Consider the following 13,639-nt stretch of genomic DNA (forward strand, 5'->3'; position numbering starts at 1 on the left):
ATGTTTACTCTGAGTCTGAGGCTTCTCTTTTCATTAGCTGTATAGTGGCTTCTGTTGATCAGAAATTTTTAACTTCAATGAAATCCAACTTATTAAGTTTTCCTTTCATGGACCATGCACTGGGGCATTTTATCTAAAGACTGTTCATCAAACTCAAGTCATCTAGATTTTCCTTATGTCATCTTCTAGAAGTTTAATAATTTTTTCATGGTCAGGGAGGACAGAATGCTCTGGGTTGCCCTTCCCCTTCCCTGCTGGAAGCATGCGAGCTTTCTTCTCTGATCTTCATCCTGAGGATCCCGTGCTGCTCCAGGAGGTGGAACTCATAAAAGTGAACGTTTCATGTCTCAAGCTAGCCCATGCTCAGTCCCTGGAAGTTTGTCACTTGGCCCTGATGCTTCCCCAGTTGCTGGCTCTGGCAGTGGCTTCAGCTCAGCAGAAGCTGCGATGCTGCGTGTCTACCCAATGCTCCAGGCTCCAGGTGGCCATTTGCCCTATGACCTCTGATTACTGCCTCCATGGTTTTGCCTTTACTAGAATGTCATATAGTTGGAGTCATGTAGTACACTTCCATTTCAGATAGGCTTTTTTCACCTAGTAATATGCACTCAAGTTTCCTCCATGTCTTTTCATGGCTTGGTGGCCCATTTCTTTTTTGGGTCATATTCCCTTGCCTGGATGCACCACAGTTTGTCTATCGATTCACCTATTGGAGAATATGTTGATTGTTTCCAGTTTGGGGCAGTTATAAATAAAGCTGGCATAAATGCTGATGTGCAGGATTTGGTGTGAATATAAGTTTTCAACTCATTAAGCAGCTAGGGGAGTGATTGCTGGACAGTATAGTAAGAGTACACTCAGTTTGTGAGAAATCACCAAACATTTCCCAAGGGGCTTCACCATTTTGCGTTCCTACCAGCAGTGAATGAGAATTCTTGTTGCTCCACATCCTTTCCAGAATTTGGTGTTGTCTTTGCCTTCATTTTCAAATATAGTTTTGCTGGGTGTAGAAACCTAGGTTGACAATGTTTTCCTCTCTGTGCTCTAAGATTGTCTCCATTATCTTTTGGTTTGCACAGGTTCTGACAAGAAGTCCTCTCTTTTCTTGTATGATGTTACTTTTCTCTTTTATCCTTTATAATCATTTTTAAGAAATAGGATTATGATATAGAAAGCCTCTGAATGTGTTTTGAAGTCAGAGCCAGCAGATTACTGATGATGGATCAGATGGAGGAGTCAAGGAGTAAAGGCATCAAAGATGCTGCCAAAAGTCTGAGCTTGAGCAGCTGGGAAGATGGAGTGCAGGTTGCCGAGAATGCAGCTGGTATGGGCTGTGAGAAATCACAGCTTGGTCGATTCAGAGAAGAAGGTGGCATGTTCCTCAGGCTGCCTCAGAAAGCAGAGCCTTGGACAGAAATTACAGGGCAAGTAGTTTGAGAGACGATCCTAGGCAGCACCAGATAGGAAAGGGACATGGGCAGAGGAGGAAGGCAGGTGGATGCAGGTGTATTGTCCAAGTTAGCACTGCAGGCAGTGGGTGCCTCCTCCCACCCGAGAATTCCAGAAACCCCTCTGGAACACACTCCTCAGAGGTGGCCAATGCAGGGGACAGGGAGAGGGAGCCATCCAGGGCATGAGGGCTGGTCCTGGGCACTGACGCTCAGACACTGCTGGCCTGCCTCACCCAGGCAGAGCAAGGCTCTGGGGGCAAATGACCTTGGGTGGAGACGTGGGTGCTGGCAGCTGGATGTGGGCTGTTGAGGTCCAAAGGGGTAAGGGAGGAGCTGGGTGGTGGAGCAAGGACAGTCCTCGGTTAGCCCTGCATGAGCCAGGGGCTCCCAAATTTAGGAGTGAAAGTTCCCACCCCTGATAGATACCTCCCATTGGCTCGGCCGTTGGCCTGGGTGCTCCCATCACCTCATTTACTCCTGGTCAGGGCACAGCAGCTCTTCACAGAGACTCCAGCTGCAGACAAGGGAGCCCGGCTTTGTGAGGCTCCCACCCAGCCCTGATGCCCACTGGCTGACCACATTCCACAGAAGGGACTGAGAGCTGCCCTCGCCTATACGAGGCCATGCGGCTCGCTGCTCACAGGGAAGCTGCAGCTGGCCCTGACACGTATCCACCTGCTTGGGCCTCTCCCCAGCCCAGCGCTGCTGCCCCCAGGAGCCCAGTCCCCCACTTCCACTGTCCAGCAGCAAGTGTCAGACACAGTGGGCGTCCCGTTTATCACCATGTCCTGCGAATTAAAAACAATGTCCATGAGGTCATATCCATGGGCTTTGGGGTTGGCTGTGTAAATATTTGGCCTTCAGGACTCTTCTCGGCCAAGCTCCTCAGGGTGCTGACGTTAAACACACTCCTTCAGGAAAAATGCAGTTGGTCTCAGGAAGGCCTCGGGGTCCGGCTCTCAGAGAGTGTCTGCTCAGGCTAATGTTTGACAACACAAAGCCCATTTTTCCTATGACTTTTTCTCATTTAAGACAAGAAAGATTGCCCTCTACTCGCCAACACACATACTCACAGTCATTAATACGCAGGCATTTTAAAACATTTGTGATCAGAAAGGTCTGTGTTTTCTCATTTCCTTACAGTGTCAGGGAGATTTGAGAGGGAGGGAGGGAGGGAAGGAGGGAGGGAGGGAGGGAGGGAGGAGGGAGGAGAAGGCAATCTTAGTACCCACCGCCGGGGCTTTGTGGAAAGATGCTCTGTGCATGCCCAGGATGCTGTGGCCATCTGAGGCGGTGCTGCAGATCCCGGGTGGGTCCACACCCCATCCTCAGGTGGCAAGCTGGTCCCTGAGCCACTGGACTCTGTACACAGGAACTCTGAGGGCCGTGGTGGTCAGAAGCATAGCCGCCTTTCCTCTGTGGGGGCAGGGGGGCTGCAGGTGCCTTTACCTGCACTCTGAGATGTGCCCTCAGGTGTGTGGGTCTCTTGTGGCTGCTGTGAGCAGACAGGTGGCTTCTGGGACAGGTGTTTATTCCCTCGGCTCTGCAGGCTTGGTTCCCTCCTGCTTGCCGCTGACGCCTCAATGATCTCTGCCTTCTTCATCACACGGCCTTTTTTCCTCTGTGTCTGTGGCCCTGAGTTCATGTCTCCTCTTCTTAGATGGACAACAGTCATGTTGGGTTAGGTGTCCCCCCACCCACCAGTGTGACCTTGTCTTAACTAGTTGGCATCTGTAAACACCTCATCTCTCAGCAAGGGCACCTCCTGAGGCCCTGGGGTCAGGACTTCTACACAACCTTCAGTGTGGGGATGCCCTGGTGAGCATCGGCCAGCTGTAGACTGTGGGCAGGTCGGGAATAGGGAGATGGAACTGAGGACGATCCTCTGTTCCTGGAGTCACAGCTGTGCCCCGTGCTGTGGGGTGCCCCCAGGCAGTGTCCCAACTGCAGAGCCGCTTTGCAGGGAAGAAGGGGCCTGGGTGCAGGGGGAGAAGCTGGCCCTGCCAGGTGGAGGCCACATCCCTGGCAAGAAGGGTGAGGGCGCCAGGTGGGGACCTGACAGCTACTGCCGTGTGTCCACACTGGTCCCCGTGAGCCACCAGGACTTCTGCGCCCTGGCAGCTGGGGTGCTGGGCAAGCTCCCGTGAAGGGGAGTGGGAGGGGTGAGGCCCGGGGACAGCTGACTGCCACAAGACGGAGGAACACTGAAGCTGAAGCAGAATAGCTTATTATGACCCCTCGCTGACTCTGAGGAGGACGGGGAACAGAGCCCGGTGACCAGGGCTGGGGCAGGAACCCCTGGGCAGTGGAGGCCGCAGAGCCAGCCTAGTGGGTGTGTGGACAGACAGTGGACAGACCTGCGGGGCCGGCGTCTCAGGCGGAGCGGGGGCCGTGACTGCGCAGACACCTTCAGAAACTCCTTCAGATCACTACTTCACAGCAGCGATCCCTTACGACATGCTTGCGGTGTAGACAACACCCAGGAGCGGGCCTGCCTGTCCCCCTGGGCCTCCCGGTCCCACCTGGGCGGCCGCTGCCGGGGCGCAGGGTCACCGTCCTCGCTTCCTGCAGACGCGCCCCGGACCCTCGCGTGCGCGCCCCTAACCGCCGAGCGCCACCGCAGACTCCGCGGGTGGACATCCCACGGCCTCTTGGGTGGCCCAGGCCGCCCCGCAGCGCCGTGCGCTTTTCACTGGGGGAGTTTGAGCGATTTGTCCCCCCTCCGGTCGGGGACACGTGGCTGCCCCACACGGTCGCCGCCACGAGAAAGGTCCTGGGGATGCTCGTGCGCGGACCCCGGTGCCCCAGGGTGGTCCCCGCCTGGGAGCGGGGCTGCGCGGGGCCGTGGGCAGGTGTCAGCTGTGCCGCCTGACCCCAGACCGGCCATGGGGCCCCGCGGGCAGGTTCACCGCTGCGGAGAGGGGAGGGATCTGCTTGGCTCCAGCCCTCCCCCCAGCCCTCCCCCCAGCCCTCTCCCACCAAGCCCCTCCCCCAGCGACCCCCCCCCCTCGCCTCTACGTCCCATACTTTTCAAGATGGTCACAATACTGCTCACAAATGTCACAAAATGACCAGGAAAGCAGCAGGAATGGCTTGTTGGCTGCTCCAGTCTCGGGCTCCAGGGTAAGAGACACGACCGTATTTTCCGTATTTGCTCTTTCCTTAAACCCCAAGGCCACAGCCTTTCTCTGGGAGGCTCCCCAGGGTCCGTTCCCACCACCCCCCCCCCCACCTCCCCGGCTTCCACCACTGCCGGCTCTGGGAGGCTGTGCTCTGGAGCCCTGGCTGTGATGTGCAGGCTAAGATCCTGGGGACAGGGCTGGAAGTGGCAGCAAGTCCAGAGGCTTTGTGTGGGGCTGGGGGGATGTGGGCAGGTGTAGGGCTCAGGTCAGCGAGGATGAAGGTACCCAGGGCGGGGCTTGACCCCCCAACTCAGCTAGACCTGGCTATCTGGCTGGTCTCAGCTTCCACATCCACTGGGAAGGGCTCAGACCTCAGTGGGACCTAGGCCCCTCCCGGGCACACAGTGCCTGTTCTATAAACAGCCCTAAAACAAGAAATCTCCTCTGTGCGGAGCCAATGGAGAGGCCCCCGCAGAGGACACAGAGGGAAGTCCACTGCAGATGTGTGGCTGGGACCAGAATGGGATCTGGAGGCTTGAGAGGGAGAACAGGGCCATCGGGGGGCATCTGCTGGGCCCTCTGGGGGTCAGCAGGGGCAACGGGCTCATGTTGGGACTGCACTTGTGGAAGGAAAGAGGGAAGGAGCAGAGGGGCCCTCAGAGCACCCTGCTGACCTGGCAAGGTGTCACCCAATGCTTGGGGCACCCTGGGCAGGGAGAGACCAAGAAGGACATGGGGGCACCTAGCGGGAGGCAGGCAGCTGCCCACACCCCTCCACGGGCTCCTGGCACCACCCCTGTGAGCTCCCATGACATAGACCACAGATGTTGTCAGGACCACAGATGCGTGGCTGCCTGAGCCCCAGCCTGCAATGCTGTGTGGGTCTTCCAGGCCTGAGTGCCCCTCTTCTCCCCGGCCAGCCCCCTGGTGGGACCCTTCTGGATGCACCTGGGACTGTGTTAACCCTTCTTGCACCAGAGGCTGAAGCTGCTTGGGTTGGGCATAGTCCCTTGAGGGATAGCCTTCTTCTGGTCAGTGGACATGTGGAGCCTCCTGGAGGAAGAAGAGGGAAACCCCTGGGGCCAGGAGAGAGGGCAGGGGGCAGCCCTCCTGGTGGAGGTGTCCACGCCAGCCCTCCTAGGTGTTCCTATCAACCCCCCACGGCGGGGTCACTGCTGTCCCCAAAACAGACGCTGGCTCTCCCGAGTGGCTTCTCCTTGAGCAGAAAGCCTGCATTTCACCCAGTCTCACAGCAACACCAGGAGTCCAGCTGCTGTGGAAGTGACCCTGCATGTGCCCAGGAGCAGTAGGGTGGCTGGGAGTCCCCAGAGAGAGGGATGAGAAGGAGGCAGAGGGGAGGAGGGGTCCTAGCGGCCAGGCCCCCCTGCACATGGAGGTCCTACCCGCACCAGGAGGCAGCAAAGCTCTGACACACCCACAGGTTCCCCGTGCACACCTTCCAGCGGCTGCACACACCTCCTTATCCGCTGGTCCTGGGGGCTCGTGGGGCAGCAGGAGGGAGCGGAGCGAGGGCTGACTATGGGTGCCCTCCTCAGGGTCCCCGCCTTGCTCCGCTGGCCCTCACCCTCGTGCCTGCCTCTGACCTTGGTTGTCTCACAGGGACGGGGTGATAGGACCCCTGAGCCCAGAGCCTGTGGAGAGACGACTCCCTTCCCGGCCCACAGGCGCGTGGAGCTCTCGGTGACTTCCACGGGCTGGCTGGGCCTCCAGCCCCTGACATGCCTCTAACCCCGGCCTCCTAGCTGTTTATCCTCAACCGCGTGAAGAAGGCATAAACCGTGGAGCTTGCCCAGGTATTTATTTTAGTTAGTGAAAATGCCTTGGACTTTGCCAAGAGCCATTTGACTTTAATTGGAAACTTTTGAGGCATTAATACTGCACCGAGGTTTAAGATGTGTCGGAGGCTCTGAAACCATCCATCACGTGAAGGCTGCTTCAGACCAGGTGGAATGAAGACAACCTTTTAGCAAATCCACCTCCCTTAATGGACTCATTTATAACTCTCTGGATCACTGGGCAGCGTCTCTCCTGCAGAACCCCAGGAGCGCCAGCCAGCGTGTCTGAAAGCAGCCAACATCTGGTGACTGTAAATGAGGAACCCAGAAAAAACAAAACACAACATAAACAAGAAGCAGCTTGGGGAGGGCCAGCTGGACGCCCCCATTCTGTGCTCAGGGCGGACACTTCCCATCACGTGCAGGAAGCCGGGGGGATGCACTATCTGCACTTCCTCCAAGAAACGTCCCCACCAACAGCTCGGTCTATGGAGAGCCTCAGAGGGCCAGCCCGGTCAGGAGGCCACACCAGCTCCCCTGGCCTCATCCCATGACACACCCCCATGGGCATCTCGGGCCTGATCCCATCACAAGGCCCTAGTTTAGGCTCTTTCCTGTGCCCAGAGCAGTCCTCCTGCTCATCTGTACTAGTTAGCTATCACTGCGAAACAAAGGATCTCACACTAAGCAGTTGAGAACAACAGAAGTTCAGAATGTCAAAAAGGAAAGAACAACATTGATGTGGCTAAAAATAGAAGCAAATGTAATAAACTACCTTCTCATTAGTTTTTAGGTCATATTTGACGATTGAAGCAAAAATTGTAATCTGATGTGGTGCTCAGTGTATGAAGAAGAAATACTTGAGATCTGTTCTTTAAATGGGAAAGGTAATGAACATACAGGGAATTAGGTTTTCTACACTTTATAGTTTGTTCAAAAACATTGTACATAAATCAAAAGAGCATACTAAAAGATGTTGAAATAATCTACAGAGAGATATTAAGAGATCATATGGTGTTTCTATTTTTAACTTCTTGAGGAACCTCCTCACTGTTTTCCAGAGTGGCTGTACCAGTTTGCATCCCACCCACAGTGTAAGAGCGTTCCTCCTTCTCCACACCCTCACCAACACCTGTTTTTCTTGTGTTCTTGATTTTAGCCATTCTGACTGGTGTCAGGTAGTATCTCATTGTGGTTTTGATGCCACATCAAAACCTGTATTTGTATTTCCTTGATGCCAAGTGATGTGGAGCATCTTTTCACATGTCTGTTGGCCATCTATATATCTTCTTTGGATAAATGTCTGTTCATATGAAAGACTCCTAACTCTGGGAAACGAACTAGGGGTGGTGGAAGGGGAGGTGGGCGGGGGGTGGGGGTGACTGAGTGACAGGCACTAGGGGGGCACTTGACGGGATGAGCACTGGGTGTTAGTCTATATGTTGGCAAATTGAACACCAATAAAAAATAAATTTATAAAAATAAAACAAAACAAACAAACAAACAAAATGTTCATGACTTCAGCCCATTTTTAATAGGATTACCTGGGTGTTTTGGTGTTGAGTCATAGGAGTTCTTAACATATTTTGGATATTAACCCCTTATCAGATAGAATGTTGCCATTTGTGACAACATGGATGAACCTAGAAGATATTACACTAATTGAAATAAGCCAGACAGAGAAAGACAAATAGATATGATTTCATTTGTATGTGTAATCTAAAAAATAAAACAAATGAATGAGCAAATAAATAACAACTAAAAAGAGAGAAAGAAATAGACTCATAGAGAACAAACTGGCAATTGCCCAAGGGAGGTCAGTGAAATAGGTGAAGGGGACTAGGATGTATAGGTGTCCCCTTATAAAAAAAAAATAAGTCATGAGATGAAAAGTGTGGCATAGAGAATACAGCCAATAATATTGTAATGCACTTATCATGGAGAACATTTCATAATGTACATAATTGCTGATCACTACACTGTATACTTGAAACTAATTTAATATCATACCTCAGCTATACTTGAATTTAAAATGTTTTTAATTTTAAAATAATGAGTAGAAATGGATGAAATTGAAACAAGAAAACAGTATAGAAATTTAATGGGGAAAAAAGCTGTCTCTTTGAGTAAACCAATAAAAGAGATCATCCTCTGGCAATACTAAAAATACCCAGAGAGTAGACACAAATAACCCACATCAGGAATGGAAAAGGCACTACCACTCCACATACTGAAACCATGTACATGATGATGGGGATTCTACAAACAATTCTAGCCTCATAAATTCAACAACTGAGAAAAAACGGAGAGAAAGAACAAGAGAGTAATTTCTCAAACACCACAAACTATGAAAACTCACTGAGACAAGTGAGACAAACTATATAATCCTATAACCTTTAATAAATTGAGTTGGTAATTTGTAAGCTTCCCAGAAAAAAGTTACCAGGCCCAGATGTTTTGCTAGAGAATTCTAATGAACACTTAAAGAAGAATGGAAACCATTTCTATGCAGGGACGCTCCAAAAACAGAGGCTGGAGTACCTCCCAACTTCTGTTAGGAGTCCTGTCACTGCCTGACACCCAACCCAGATAAGGACTGTTTGAGAAAGGAGAGAAGGGAAATGATAACCCAATTTCTCTACCAAACTCAGATGCAAAGATTCTCCACAAATGAGGCCAATGAACCCAGCAGTGTAACACAAGGCATTATACGCCATGAACAAGTGAGATTTATTCCAAGAATGCAAAGCTGGTTCAATATTCTACAATCAGAATAATAAACCTCATCCAAAGATTAGGGAGAAAAGTCAAATGATCACAGCAATCAATGCAGAAAACCACTTGATACAATCCAAGACCCACTCATGATAAAAACTTAAGGAACTAGGAATAGAGGGGGAACCACTCAGCTTGCCCAAGAAGGCCTACTACAAAAACCCTACAGCTAACATCATACTTAATGGTATGGCAAAGGACTGTGGTCCTTTCCCTCTAAATTTGGGGTCAGTCATCACTGTCATTTCACATAGTCCTGGAGGTTCCAGTCACTGCATGAAGGCAAGGGGAAAGGGCACACAGATTGGAAAGGATGAATTTAAACCATTCCTATTCGCAGATGACATGACTGTCTATGTGGAAAACCCAAAAGAATATACAGAAAAAAATTCCCTACAACTAACTGAGCTCAGCAGGCCAAGAGGACACAAGACCAACACACAAAAATCAACTGTGTTGCTATATACTAACAATAAATATGTAAACATAGAAATAAAAATACATCATTTACATGCCCCCAAAGGTGTAAAGTATAACAAATATGTACAGAATCTGACAATTTAAAAATACTGGTTTAAAAAAAAACAAACAAACAAGATCTAAATAAAATGTAGAGCCATACCATGCTCATGGATTGGAAGACTCAGCATGGTGAAGAAGTCAGTCTCAACTGACCTATAATATTGATGCAATTCCTATCAGAAACCCAAATGGGTTTTTGATCCATGCAAACAAGCTCATTCCAGAATGTATGTGGACAGCACAGGCCCAGGGAATCTAGGCAGCCATGACGAGGGACCACGCAGGAGAAGCCCCTTTCCTGACAGTAAGCCTCCCTCTGTCATCACAGCAAAGAGGATGGGGTGATGCCAGGGGGAGAGACACAGGACACAGGGATCCACAGGACACAACAGGGACCTGGCAGGAGCCTCACCAAGGGCAGGGGTGATTGCCAAATGCACAAAGGAAGGACTAACAGCCTTTCCACAAATGCCATTGGAGCGATAGGACATCCACAGGCAAACCGGAAGCCCCGATCTAAACCACATACCTAATATGAACAGAAGCTCAAGATGGATCATAGATTAAAGGTAAAATGGAAACTATGAAATTTCAAGAAAAAAACTCAGGGGAAAGTCTTAGGATCTAGGACCAGTGTCCTTAGTCTGGACGCTACCAAATTTATAAATTGGACCCTATCAAATTAAAATTGTTTGCTCTTTACAGACTGTTAAGAGCTCTGGAGCAGCTGGGTCATAGGCAGTCAGAGCTTACAAGGCCACCTGAGGGCTAGCAGCCAGGGAAACTGAGGCCCAGAGAGATGAGAAAACCAGAGCTAGTCATCACAGCAACTAGCCCTTAGATGTGGTGCAGACATGGTCACATGCAGTGGGGTGTCAGGAATGTGTAGTTCCCTGAAGTTCATGGACCACACCCTTTGTGTTCTGTCCTCAGACCACACGTAGAGGGACAGTGATCCATAAAGCCTTCCCTAGGAAACATGAAGCAATAATGATAACACCACTGGTAATGAGCACTCATGTATCCCAAACACTATCCTGCCCCCATTACACTGTCCTCTGATATCCTACAGCATTGTTGGTAAGGTTTTTGACACATAGTAGGTGCTTGATAACCAAGATTCCATCTCCTTCTTCCCCTGACAGTTTCTCAGAACTTCACAGCCCTAGCTCAGGGTCATTACTTCTGTGACTGTCTCTTAGGATGGTGTTGCCAGCACAGGGCAGAACAGTGCCTATCATTACCCTGCCTCCAGGTGTGCCTGAAGCATGTTCTCCTCTTTGGCTGCTGGATAGCCCCATCTGGAAGCTGGTACCAGTTCAGAGAATGCAATTTCCATTCTAAAATCTGGCTGCAAACCTTCTGACACTCCTGCATAGAGTGGCAGTCTATGTCCCCTCCTTGGAACCAGGTGGGCTGTAGCTGCTTTGAACAAGGAAAAAGGGGAAGTGATGTGATAGCTTTGGGGGCTGAGTCACAAGAAGCCATGCAACTTCCCCCTTCCCTGCTGGAACTCCCACCTTGGAGCCCTAGACTGCTGTGGAAAGAGTCTCATCACCCTGAGGCCAGAGAACCAGTGCAGTTGACAGTACCCATGGAGCCTGTACCCCAGCCGCCCTGGCACTGTTGGCACCAGCATGTTGTCACCAAGTGGTCCTCTCAACCCCACTATCTCAGCCTCTGTAAAGCCCTTTGAATCTTTCTGGCTGAAACACCGGACATTGTATCACAGAGACAAGCTGTCTCCACTGTGTTCTGATTGAATTTCTGACCCACAGAATCTCTGGGCACAATAAAATTATTGTTTTAAACCCCAAAGTTTGGGCTGGTTTGTTATGTAGCAAGAGGTCATTAGAATATAGGATCACAGAGCACCGGGTTCTGCGTCCAAAGCCCTAATCTGCCATGGGCCAGATGTGGAAATCTGAGTTCCATTTCTCCAGATGCAAAAGGATCTAAGTTGGTCATAGAATATGATGACAAACATAAGACCTTGCACACCTCCCCCATCTCCTTTAAGGGCAGACATTGTTACCGAGCACAGCACGGCTCCCACACTTACCTGCAGTCTCCTCAAGTAGCCCTCCTGATGTGGACTCACTGTCAGTGGCATCATGACACCTACCCCTAGAGTGTCCATGATGACCAAGTGCACTGACTACAGTGCCTGAGCCTGGAGAGGGTGCTGCTCAGACAGCCCCTTTCTGTCTCACTGTAGAGCTGGGACATCTCATCTCATTGTATGCAGTCCCCAGACTGGGATTACACTATTGGCTCCCATGGTTCTCAGGCCTTCAGATGTGGGATGAATTACACCTCCTGCTGTCCTGAGTCTCCAGCTTACAGACAGCAGATCATGGGACTTCTCAGCCCCCATAATCACATGAGCCAATTCCTCATACCAAATCTCTCTCTCATCAATTGATAGATAGTTTGAGAGAATCCTAGGCTGGTGCATACAATAACTGAAATTTAAAACATTTACTGGAGGGATTCAACAGTGGATTTGAGAAAGCAGAACAAAGAATAAATGGATTCAAAGATAGGAGCATTGAAATTATTGTGACTGAAAAATAGAAAGAAAAATCAATGGCAATAAAAAAAATCAATGGCAAAAAATGAACAGAGCCCAGAGGACACCATCAAATAGATCATCATATGTGTTGTGTGAATTTCAGTGTTTCATAGCTAAACTTAAATACAACCATACGCAGACACATTATAATTAAATAGTCAAAAGCTAAAGACCAAAAGAAAATACTGAAAGCACCAAAAGAGAAGCAACTTGTCACATATAAGGGGTCCACAATAAAATTATCCAATTGATTTCTCACCAGAAATCTTAGAGGCCAGAAGAAAGTGGGATGATATATTCAAAGTGCTGAATGAAAAAATTATCAAACAAGATTTTTATGTTCAGCAAAACTGTCTTTCCAAATGAGCAAGAAATTAAGACATTCCTAGGAAACAAAAACTAAGGGAATTTGCCTCCACTAGACCCACCCTGCAAGAAGTGCTAAAGGGAGTTCTTCAGGTTGAAAAACAAAACATTAACTTGAAGCTATGCAAAGAAATGCAGATTTCTGATAAAGGAAAATACATGAAAATATAAAAATGCCAGTATTATTTCAATTTTAGTTTGCAACTCCACTGTTTATTTTCCAAAGGATTTAAAAGACAAATGCATAAAATTATAAATCTATGCCATTGGATGCACAGTGTTAAAGATGTAATTTGTGATATCAAGGGGAACAAAACTGTACAGAAGCATGGATTTGTATACAATGGAAATTAAGTTTGTTAAGTTTGTATCAATCTGAATTATATTGTTGTTACTTGGGAATGTTAAATGTAAGCCCCATGGTAACTGCAAAAAATAATATGTATAGAAAATACGCGTGAAGAGCAATGAGAAAAAAATAAAAATGTTTCACTTAAAAAAAAATAAACTAAATCCAAAGAAGCCAGTAATGAGGGTATGAGACAGAAAGAGCTATATGACACATAGAAAACAAACATCAAAATGACAAAAGTAATTCCTTCCTTATCAGCTATTATTTTAAATGTAAATGATTAAAATTTTCAGTCAAAGGGAAAATTAATAGAACAAATACACAAAAGTGATCTAACTATATATTGCCTATAAGAAACTCACTTTAGATCTAAAGATATAAATAGATCAAAAGTCATAGAATGAAGAGATTTTCCATGCAAATGTTAAACAAAAGAAAGCTGGGATAGCTATACTAAGATCACAAATAGATTTTAGGTTAAATACTGTTACAAGAGACAAGTGAATTACTTTATATATTGATGGAAGAGTCAGGAATGTAAAATAATTATAAATATATATGCACCAAATAACAGAGCCTCCAAATATATGAAGCAAACAGTGACAGAATTAAAAGGGGAAAAAGATAACTCAACAGTACAGTTGGAGACTTTAATAACCAACTTTCAATAGCAAACAGAA

At 48.6% G+C, this 13,639-nt stretch overlaps 1 long non-coding RNA gene across 1 annotated transcript; it reads left to right on the top strand.

Moving 5' to 3' along the window:
* The first annotated feature begins 4,061 nt into the window (after positions 1 to 4,061).
* On the top strand, positions 4,062 to 11,496 carry LOC144321464 (uncharacterized). The gene is made up of 3 exons (XR_013387125.1): positions 4,062 to 4,574; positions 6,194 to 7,256; positions 10,812 to 11,496. It is a non-coding gene; the product is annotated as an uncharacterized LOC144321464 (long non-coding RNA).
* The last annotated feature ends 2,143 nt before the right edge of the window (positions 11,497 to 13,639 follow it).

The sequence above is a fragment of the Canis aureus genome, chromosome 1 (assembly GCF_053574225.1).
Source record: "Canis aureus isolate CA01 chromosome 1, VMU_Caureus_v.1.0, whole genome shotgun sequence".
NCBI classification, from domain to species: domain Eukaryota; kingdom Metazoa; phylum Chordata; class Mammalia; order Carnivora; family Canidae; genus Canis; species Canis aureus.